Here is a 10,723-nt window from a genome sequence, read left to right as displayed (position 1 = left end):
ATAAATAAAAAGCAGAAGTTACAATTTTTGCCTCTGATAAAATAGTATTTAAAGCAACAAAGATCAAAAGAAGCAAAGAAGGACATTATATAATGATAAAAGAATCAATGCAACAACAAGAAGAGTTAAAGGTCCTAAATACATACGCACCCAATACAGGAATACCCAGACATACAAGACTTATAAAGAGACTTAGACTCCCACACAATAATAGTGGGAGACTTCAACATTAATATTAGATCAATGAGACAGAAACTTAACAACGATGTCCAGGACTTGAACTCAGATCTGGAACAAGTGGACGTAATTAACATTTATAGAGCTCTCCACTTTACACAAACTGTACACTCTTATCAGTACCACATCATATCAACTTAGAAGTTTAAACGAAATGTTGGTTGGCTCCTTGTTTGTTACTCTCTTCCCTCATTTTCTTTCATGTCTCCATTATTAAGGACAATTGTAGGCATACCCATATTTAGACTGCATTCTAGCCCGGGCAGCAAAGCAATACCCCCATTCTCTCTCCCTCTTCCTCTTTCTCTTTCTTCCTCTTCTTTATTCTTTTTCTTATTATTCTTTTTCTCTTTCTTAAAAAAAAAAAAAAAGTAAGTTTCTTTGGGAAAGTTCTCATAACTGCAGGACAGCGGGGTGTAGATGGGCCTCAGAGATGGCTGGAACCAAGGACTGACACCACACCCAAATGCACTTGCATCTTCTGCCCTCACTCCACTTCCTTCCCATGGCGAAGGACTTGACCATAAATGGCTCCAGAGCTTTCTGGTTCCAAATCAGCAGGTGAACCAAGCTGCTTCTTTACATTTTCACACTGAAAAATTTCAGGGCAGAATGCTGACTGACCCAACTGGAGCCAATTGCTCACCCTTGGACCAATCACTGTGAAGAGGCTATCCAGGAATATGACATTTCCCATTCAAAGCTCATGGTCAGAAAAGAATGAAGAGCGAACCCTAGGAGATGGAGGATGCTGCCCTGGGCAGACAAAATGGAGTTAAAGGTTACAAGAAGGAACAGGTAAGTAAATGAATGAGCCAAGAGCTATACATGTCCTTGCAAACAATGGCACAATTTCTGGAGTATCTGCAAATAATTCTCACTGGTTCTTACTGTAGCCCTATGAGCCCACATCTCATAGGTGAGGAAAAGGGGTCAAAGTTACAAGTAAAAAAAATGCAGCCAGGGTTCTACCCCCGATGGCATATTAGCATGTGTTCTTGGAGGTTTCCCTCCCACAGAAGTGTGGGCAGCTAGACCTCTCCTGTGCAGTCACTGGAGGAGAGGGCAAGTGTTTGTCTGTGAGTTGGGGAAAAGGGACTCTGGCAAGGGTTAACTCAGCCCATTTCTGCACCAACCCTCATGTTGAGAAATCTTTTCTTGCCTAAGTCAGCATGAGAACTGCTTCTTCGGGGATTTGAGACCATGCCATCCTTGGTTTAGGGTTAAACTATGATTGTTTTAGCTTGTACCTGGAGCCCTAAGGGCCCAGAACATGGGGTTTGTTATCCAGAACCAGACACGGATGAGAGGTCCTTGACTTGGGACTTAGAGGGCAAGTGAGCAGCTCAGTTTTCAGCTCTTACTAGCTCTCTGACACACACAGCAGGGAATTCACTGCTTTCTCCTGTGCCTTTATTCTAACACATGGCATTTGCCTCAGTGCCTCAGAGCCAGGGGGCTATACCTGCTTCTTTTTTATTCTGAGATGGAGTCTTGCTCTTGTCCTCCCCAGGCTGGAGTACAATGGTGTGATTCTGGCTCACTGCGACCTCCGCCTCCTGGGTTCAAGCAATTCTCCTGCCTCAGCCTCCTGAGTAGCTGGGATTACAGGCGCCTGCCACCACACCCAGCTAATTTTTGTATTTTTAGTAGAGATGGGGTTTCACCATGTTGGCCAAGCTGGTCTTGAACTCCTGACTTCGGGTGATCCCCCACCTCGGCCTCCCAAAGTGCTGGGATTACAGGTGTGAGCCACTGTGCCCAGCCTAAACTTGCTTCTGAAGGTCAAGGCCTAGATCTGTTTATCTTATCTATGAAGTCTGTGGTAGATGATTTGCAAAGCTGGCTTCAGTTACCCCTTTCATTCCTATGTGCACGCCCCTTTGCAACGTAACTGCTGCTTCTTCCTTGAAGAGGTCGAGCCTCTTTCCCTACCTCTTGAATTTGGGCTTGCCTGTGACTTGCTTTGACCACTAGAATGCAGCAGCCTAGTCCTCAAGAGACTTTGCAGCTTTTGCTCCTGTCCTCTTAGGACCTGCCCATCTACATGTGAACATGCCTAGGCTAGGCTGATGGAGCATGACAGGCCATGAGGAGTAGACAAATATCCCAGCTGAGGCTCACTAGACTGACTACAGCCAGCACCAGGTGTCAGACATATGAATATGACTATCTTGGACCTTGCCCCACAGCCAAGCCAGCAGAAGACTGCAGCCCCATGAATGCTCTCAGGGGAGACTAGCAAGAGAATCTCTCGGCTGAGCCCAGCCTGAATTGCTGACTTGCAGAATTATGAGCAAATAAAATGGTTGTTTTTAGCAGCTAAATTTTGTAGTGGTTTGTCACACAGTAATAGAAAACGGGCGAAGGGTAGTTCCTAGTTGTTGTTTGTTGAATTGTCTCTTCCCAAAAAAATATGCTCAAGTCCTAAGCCCTGGTACCTGTGAATGTGACCTTATTTAGAAATAGGGTCTTTGCAGGTGTAATCAAGTTGAGATGAGGTCATAGAGGATTAGGGTGAGCCCTAAATCCAGTGACTGATGTCTTTATAAGAAAAAGGAGAGGGAGATTTGGATACAGACACACAGAGAAGACCCGGGGAAGAAGGCCATGTGATGACAAGGGTAGAGATTGTGATTCAGCTATAAGCCAGGGAATACCAAGGACTGCCAGGAGCCATCAGAAGCTAGGAAGAATTCCCCCTTAGCATCTTCAGAGGTAGCACGGCCCTGTGAACACCTTGATTTCAGACTGCCGGCCTCCAGACCTGTGAGAGAACACATTCCTGCACTGAGCCACCTAGTTTGTGATCATTTGTTATGGTAGCTTGAGGAATTAATACAAGAGTCCAGAATTGTGCTCGGAAAGTGCTTGGCTGGCTGAATGGAGAAGTTGAGAAGTGGAGGGTAATTAACTTGCACTTTTAGCACCTCGCCCCTTCACTGACTACAGTCACCATGCTGCTGGGTCACCATTTCCCGGGGTTTAGACACCTACATCTTCTGCCCAGCTCTCAGGGCTCTGGCTCCAGGTCTGCACACACACAGGAACCCAGGCACAGTGCTCAGGGCATTCTTTGCGTATGTGTATATACGTATATCTTTTTTTCTCCATATAAAAATAGCTTGTGAAAATCTAAATGAACTTAGAAAATATAGTGAGCGTGCCATTGCACTCCAGCCTGGGCAACAAGAGCGAAACTCCGTCTCAAAAAATAAAAAATAAAAAATAAAAAATAAAATATAGTGAAGTAGGCTGGTCATGGTGGCTCTTGCCTGTAATCCCAGCAATCTGGGAGGCAGAGGCAGGTAGATCACTTGAGGCCAGGAGTTCAAGACCAGCCTGGCCAACATGTCAAAACCCCATCTCTACTAAAAGTACAAAAATTGGCTGGGCATGGTGGTGGGCATCTGTAATCACAGCTACTTGAGATAAGAATCGCTTGAACCGGGGAGGTAGAGGTTGTGGTAAGCTGAGATCGTGCCACTGCGCTCCAGCCTGGGCAACAGAGTGAGACTCTGTCTCAAAATATATACATATATAGCAAAGTAAAAAGAAGAAAAAAATACCCGTAACTTTACCAGTGATAATCACTGTCAACATTTCATTTTTAAATCCTTATAGTCTTTTCATTTATACAAATACTGGCGTATGATTTTTTTCAAAGCAAAAAATGGAATCATACTGTTGATCCCACTGTGCTGTTTTGTATCCTAGGTTTTTTACTTAATGATATGCCAAGGACATTTTTCTGTGTCAATAACAATGAATCTGTTTATTCAGCACATATTGAATACCCGCCAAGTGCAAAGCACTTTCTATAATGCCAGGATGCAATGAGAAAAAAGATAGTGCATTCACAGTCCCTATCTTCATCCTTATGAAGCGTTAGGCTCCCAGGGGACACAGGCATCTAGCAAATAATCACACACATACCTTTTTGATTTTTTCAATTTTGAGATCATTTCAGACTTACAGAAGAGTCACAAAAATGATGCAGAGTTTTCACATACTTTTTACCCAGCTTCCCTGAAGGTGAACGCCTCACATAACTATATGGTATGGCAATTCTGAAAACAAAGATATTAATATTGGCATAATGCTATTCAGTACAGACTTTCTTTTCTGCTTTTTTTTTTTTTTTTCAATTCTGAGATCTGATGCTGTGTCTCACACTGAATTTGGTTGTCATGTTTCATCTCCTACAATCTGTGATAGTTCCTCAGTCTTTCCTTGTCTTTTATGACCTTAAGGCTTTTCTGAGTACTGGGCAGTTTTTTTGCAGAATGCCCCTCAGTTTGGGTTTGTCTGATGTTTTCTCATGATTAGAGTGAGATTATTATGCCTTCTGACAGATACCGCAGAAGTGACGTGCTTTTCTCAGTGCCTCCTATCAGGGGTACCTGATGTCAACACACCTTATTACTGGTGATGTTAACCTTGGTCACTTGGTGAAAGTGAAATCTGCTAGGTTTCTTTACTCTCAAGTTACTATTTTCCCCTTTGTAATTAATAAAAATTTGTTTTGGGGAAAATATTTTGAGACTGTGTAAATATCATAGTTCTTAAATTTTCACCCACTAAGTTTAATATCCATGGGTGGATCTTGCCTTCGGGGGCATCTGGTGTTCTAACGGTGGCTTTATATTTCTTTCTATAGTCATTGAGTGGACTTCTTCTGTAATGGAGAGCTGTCACATACACTTTAGTGAACTAGTTAAGAGTTTTACAAGGATGCAAGGAGAACCCGAAACCAGATAACCCAACTCAGGCTGTGGTAGTTGGGGAAATATTCCTTGAAGAGGTGACGTTAATGCTAATTTTTGAAGAATCTGAAGGACTCGGCCAGGCACAGGGTTGGGGGTGAAGAGGAGAATGTTCCAGGCTCAGGGAAGAACGTGTACAAAATCTGTACTCATAGCTGACAGATACTGACATGAAACTGCATGAGTGACTGGCTGGGTAGAAACCTTGGCCACCTGGAGGGACTTCCTCATCTGAAGGACGCAGCTGCTACTTGCTCCAGCCAGAGTTATGTCAAGTGGAAATCAGGGTCTAGTGTTGCCAGAGTTTTTGATGTTTAAGAGAAGCTGGTCAACTGGATTTTTTTTCCATAAAACTTCTCTATCTTTTTAATGGTAGCAAACAATCCCTTCTCCTTCATAGCTAAACAAAACCTGTAAGCTAACAGGTTTTTTTAATCTGTGCATGGCGGAACCATAATTTATTTATTTCTCTCCTGGGGCTGTACCTTGAAGTTATTTTTTATGGTTCCCCGTTACAAATAGTTCTGTAATGAACATCCTTGGACAGACAACGTCAACAGTCTCTCTGGCTATGGAAGTTTGCACCAGACAGCCACCTGGGGCCTTGCAACTGCCGCACCCTGTGGCCTCTTCAGGCCCCATCCTCCATCCCCCTTCTTCCCCACAGCCCTTCACATCCCCCCAGTTCTCCTACTTTTCCAACCGTTCTTTTCAATTTCCTTCAACGTCTTTGTCAACTCCACCTATTGCTGCAATGGAATCCTTATCACTAGGAAGGAGCCTATGAGGTGATCTGGGGTGTGGTCCCACAGAAGAGGCCCAGCTCTCACCTGGGCTGAGAGCATAGCTGGTTGGTCTTGGGGGTATCTCAAGCCAAAGCCCTGACCTGGCTGGCTCTGCTGCTCTACTTCCTGGAAGGGAAGGGCCTGAGGCTGGCTCGGCAAGCACAGTGGTTGCCAAAAGACCAGCAAATACATTCTTGGTGGATTCTGCCCTGCTCTGATAAGGCGGGTACGGAGGAGATGGGGAGCTAGAGGTCTGGTGCCAGAATCCTGAGAGGAGTTCCCGCCACACAGGAGAGAAGAACCAGGGATCCTCTTAGAGCTGGCAGGCAGAGCTATTGCCCCAGCTCCCTGGTTGTGCCCAGCTTTCTTCCTATGGTGCCCTCCTGTGCCATGGTCTTTGTGTTGTGACTGGACTGTCCTTACCGTGGCCATCAATAGCCAGACTGAAATGTGGCGTGGGGAACAAAGGGTGAGAGGGAGGGCAACTTCCCTAGCCCCCAGGGCTTTTATTTAGGGAGACTATGAAAAGCTTTATTTCCTGTTTGTCTCGAAGCATCTCTCATGGGTCTTGGATTGACTCAAGTGGTACCTACTGGCGGAGACTGCCAGATTTTTGAAGTTATGAGTAAAATAAAGCTACAAGGGAGTCTGGCTGTCAGTGGACATCCTTCTAAAATAATTGTTAAAATAATAAGTTAGCATAAAACAATAATGTCCTCATTTACTGAACACTTAGTCTATGCCAGGCATCATGCTGAGGGGGTCTTCGTTCTTTACCTCATTTAATCCTCATGCCAGCCCCCAGAGTTTAGATTGATAGCTGTGGTCTCAGGATGAGCTTAAGAAACCTGCTTAGAAATTGTATTAAGGCCGGGCGCGGTGGCTCAAGCCTGTAATCCCAGCACTTTGGGAGGCCGAGGCGGGTGGATCACGAGGTCAAGATATTGAGACCATTCTGGTCAACATGGTGAAACCCCGTCTCTACTAAAAATACAAAAAATTAGCTGGGTATGATGGCACGTGCCTGTAATCCCAGCTACTCAGGAGGCTGAGGCAGGAGAATTGCCTGAACCCAGGAGGCGGAGGTTGCAGTGAGCCGAGACAGCGCCATTGCACTCCAGCCTGGGTAACAAGAGCGAAACTCCGTCTCAAAAAAAAAAATAAATAAATAAAAGAAAAAGAATTATTGTTCTCCCATACTCAAAGTTCAGTTTCCTGTTTGTCTTCCCCCACCCCACTCCTGCTAGAACGAAGTTCCACAGGGCAGAGATTTTGCCTGCTTTATTTCCCGATGACTCCTCCAGCATCTAGAATGGGTGTGGCACATGCTGGTTCCTTAATGGCTATTGGTTGATTGGGTACATGTGTAAGCGCAAGGGGAAGTCTGAGAGGTGAACATCTTTCACTGAATATGGGGTGGGTTGGCAGCAAAATTTCAGCCACAGCTCCCTGTCCTGATGACACTGTTCTCCAGGACCAGGCCTTGATGGTCCAGCTTGGGGGCTGCAGGTAAGAGGCACAGGCCTTGGACACAGGCCTTTGATAATGCTGCCCCAACTAGAGGTACACCGACAGATGTAAGGGCCAGAGTCTTTCTCGTGGCTCAGGACAGGTTCTGTTCTCTTTTCTTGCGAACTTCGGAACAGAAAGGGCAGGGACTGGGAGACAAATGCTTCTATTCCCCAGAAGTCATCACCAACCTCTCCCCCTACCTTTAACGTAGTGCTCTGGCCTCTGGGGAGGAAAAAGAGGGAGGCTAGCACCTGGGGATGGCATGGAGTTTCTGGGGAAGCCTTTCCCTGGACCTTGTCTGGCTCTGATCCTGTAGCCGTGGTTTGAACCCCTGTGAGTTGTTCTTGGGACCCAAATACTACCAGGCATAGCTGGAACCTGCTGCCCTGATAACAAGCGTTCCACCCTACACCACCCTTGCCCCTGCTCCTTCCCCTATCCTCTCTCAGAGGGAGCTCAGGGCTGTCAGGGCCAGGCAGGAGCAGCCCCAGGCAGGTGCAGCCCTCTCAGGGGTGTAGAGATTTCTGATTCCGCCTGCCGTTCCCATGGCTGGGGCTGGCCTGGGCCCACATGGCAGTCAGCGCCTGGGCCTGACTCAGGGGCCAGCCATCCGGCAGGGCCAGTTCTGGGCTCACACACCCACCTCCACCTGCTCATCCACTCTGCTCCCCAAGCCCTCGGGCTCAGCTTCTCTTTCTCTAACCTGAAGACTCCACCCACCCTTTTATCCTATCCCATCTCTCCCACTTTCAGGGAATGGCGATGGGGGACAGGTGTCTGCCTAAGGAGGAAGAGCTTGGGACCTTGGTCAGAATATCCTAAATGGATACTGTACAAGCAGTGTTCGGGGCTACCTGTGACATCAGCGCAAGGACAAGAGTAAACTCCTGTGTAATTAAAAAGTTTGGTTATGTCTTTTTACCTGTGGCTCCTTCTGACCCAAGAAGAGCCACAGACTAATGTCTGCTCACAAGAGTTCCTTCATTCTGCAAGTCCCAGCTGTCCTCCTCATCACGGTCCTGTGGGAGCATAAAGGAAACTGGAGAGGGGAGGCTGCCGGCAGGAAGCGATGCTCAGGTTGGAGGAGAAAAGAGATGACAAAGGTATTGTGAGGAAAAGGACCGGCATGTGCAAAGGCCTGCAGCGCAGAGAGGCCACAGGGCACCTGGAGCCAGCCCTGCGCGGTTTGTATGGCTGGACATGCACAGAAGGCTGATGAAATCTGGAGCCCTGGGAAGGGGGACTAGTTTCCTTTTTTTGCATTGAAAAGTCTCACATATTTATTACTGAACCCAGCCAACCAGCACGTTCATAACAGACTCAGAGAGAAAAAATATATTCCCAATAAAACATGTCAAACTGTCCAGATAGTGGTGACATTTCCAGCTTGATATGGTAACGTCATTGTGACCTTCAGACAGCATGCATACGTGGGCCATTCCATGTGCAATTCCTTGCAGACCCAGCTTGGTTTTTCTCCAATGTCTCGTTTCGGAGTTGTACCTGATTTTATTACCGGTTTTCTCCAAATCCATGGGGAAATAGGATGATTTTGGCCAGGAATCGCTTAATCTCAAAGTCTTGTGAAAAGACGTGGTGACAGGCGGAGTCAAGCACACACCGTGATGGTGGAGAAAGGAAGAGAGAGGGACCTGTTTTTCTTTTTAAGTTATAAAAGGCTATTGTGATTTCCAAGGCAAACCCAGCTGTGGTTTGTGCAGTTTGTGACTCTACGGTTGAGATTTTGGCATTTTTGCCATAATGCAATATGCTGTGAAGATTTCCATAGTACTTTGTGTTGAGCAAGCAAAGGCTTCAGAGGAGAGACTGGGCAGGGCTCCTTTCAAGGCTCCTGGAGCGTGAAAAAAAGGCCAGCTTGATGCAAGAAGAGGCAAACCTGTGCATGGAAATAACCATATTATTGCCCAACATACCTGGAATGTGCCCCAGGTAGGAGCCTTTGGACTTGGACTTGCAAGAGGCATTTATCTTGGGACAGATCATGACACCGGGTTGGCTCAGAATCAAAAGCTGATAGGCCCACAGAGTAGAGTAGAATGTGTCCCTGTTGCAATCAAGTGCAAGTGGCGTGGCTCTCCGGGGCACCCTGAGAGCCAACTGTCAGATGTACCCCACTTCCACTCCCGATGGGGGCTGGAGGTTTGGCTGGTGGGTGAGAGCAGGTTGCAGGTGAGAGTCATTTACAGCTGGTCCTCAGGGAACTGGTCAGCCCTTTCATCCAGGCTCTGAGGTGACACCCCCACTCTGCACCTGGACCCCAGTCTTCCTTTGTGAGTACCTCCACCCTAAAGAGGGGGGTGTTTATAGTGGATATCCAGAATCAGCCCCTTCATCTGCAGGAGAAAAACTGCAGCTGCATTCATCTCCAGATCCAAGCCTCACCTGGGAGAGACAAGCATGAACCGAGGTCCTGGGCACTTCCCAGAGCTCCATTCCTTCACGGAAACACAATGCCCAATGCCCAGACAGACACGGATTTACTGTGACGTTAATGAAGCTTGTGCCCTCGGGTTGCTCACTTGAACAGGCTCCTTCCAAAACTAGATCTAATTTTGTATTCACCACTTTGCATTCTTTTTCTTAAAGAGGGTCTCCCAAATTATATAAGCTTGAGGCCTCACAAAATTAGACCCACCCCTTGCCGGGCGCGGTGGCTCAAGCCTGTAATCCCAGCACTTCGGGAGGCCGAGGCGGGTGGATCACAAGGTCAAGAGATCAAGAGCATCCTGGTCAACATGGTGAAACCCCGTTTCTACTAAAAATCCAAAACACTAGCTGGGCATGGTGGCGCGTGCCTGTAATCCCAGCTACTCAGGAGGCTGAGCCAGGAGAATTGCCTGAACCCAGGAGGCGGAGGTTGTGGTGAGCCGAGATCGCGCCATTGCACTCCAGCCTGGGTAACAAGAGTGAAACTCTGTCTCAAAAAAAAAAAAAAAATTAGACCTACCCCTACCAGTGCTCCTTGACTCCAGAAAACCTTAGCAGACATGGGTGCCTCCGGGCTCAGGGCTCATGAGCCTCCTTTCCAAACCTCAGGACCTCCACCCTGGCAGCCTAGGGAACGAGACGGAGGAGGCTCCTGCTTAGAGCAGATAGTGTCCTGGCTGCAGCCCGGGAGAGGTGCTGGGGCTGCTGGGCCCAAGATGGGTGAAAGGGAACTGCCTGCAATAGAAAGTTCGAAGTGTCAGCCTAGGAAAGAGGAGCCGACAAGTGTGAAGGCACCAGATCCAATAACACTTCTAATTGTGTCCATATAGCCCACTGGTGGGACATTTGGGGATGACCCGTGGTTGACCGCCGGCTTCAAGTAGATACTGTGATACAAAACCACTGAATGGTGCACTTCAAAGGGTGAATTTTACGGTATGTGAATTCTTTCTTGTTTGAAAAATAAAAAAGATG

Source organism: Saimiri boliviensis, chromosome 9 (assembly GCF_048565385.1).
Source record: "Saimiri boliviensis isolate mSaiBol1 chromosome 9, mSaiBol1.pri, whole genome shotgun sequence".
Lineage (NCBI taxonomy): Eukaryota > Metazoa > Chordata > Mammalia > Primates > Cebidae > Saimiri > Saimiri boliviensis.
This window is presented reverse-complemented; position numbering follows the sequence as displayed.